Raw genomic sequence first — 571 nt, 5'->3', positions numbered from 1 at the left:
CAGTTAAAGTAGTACAACAGCTGTATCTTATCTTATAGCCCGGCGCGGCGGGTCGACCTTTTGAAAAAAGTAGATAGAAGAAACTATTAGATAGATAAGGAGTAGGTGAGGACTCACTGACCTGAGCGATTTCGATCACCTAGCAGGCCTTTAATTTGGTAGGTAACATCGCCGAAGCGTATTATCTGATTTTACTACGAAGGAAGGAACTCGAAGTGAGACGGCACCGTCTTGTCCAACGCAACGATATGGTCCTCTATCATCTTCTATCCGGTAGACTTGGTAAAAGGGCCCCAACTTTTTTCCAGAATTAGAGTTCGACCGCGACTGCCCCCTTTTTTTCCGCACCAATCCTTATTGACTACTATATGTTTTTTGGGTGTATAGCTCAGTTGGTAGAGCATTGGGCTTTTAACCTAATGGTCGCAGGTTCAAGTCCTGCTATACCCAAGCCTACCTTACACTATACTATTAGTAAGGATGCATAGTAGCGTTCAAATATCACTCTTTGGCCTTTAGACTCGCTTCAGCGACTTCGCCCTTTACCTTTAAGTGACAAGGGGAGGTGAGG

At 44.7% G+C, this 571-nt stretch overlaps 1 non-coding gene across 1 annotated transcript; it reads left to right on the top strand.

Annotated features, from left to right (window-relative positions):
* Window positions 1–377: 377 nt before the first annotated feature.
* Window positions 378–450, top strand: TRNAK-UUU. The gene has a single exon. It is a non-coding gene; the product is annotated as a tRNA-Lys (tRNA).
* The last annotated feature ends 121 nt before the right edge of the window (window positions 451–571 follow it).

Source organism: Fragaria vesca, unplaced genomic scaffold (assembly GCF_000184155.1).
Source record: "Fragaria vesca subsp. vesca unplaced genomic scaffold, FraVesHawaii_1.0 scf0510818, whole genome shotgun sequence".
Taxonomy (NCBI): domain Eukaryota; kingdom Viridiplantae; phylum Streptophyta; class Magnoliopsida; order Rosales; family Rosaceae; genus Fragaria; species Fragaria vesca.
This window is presented reverse-complemented; position numbering and strand designations above follow the sequence as displayed.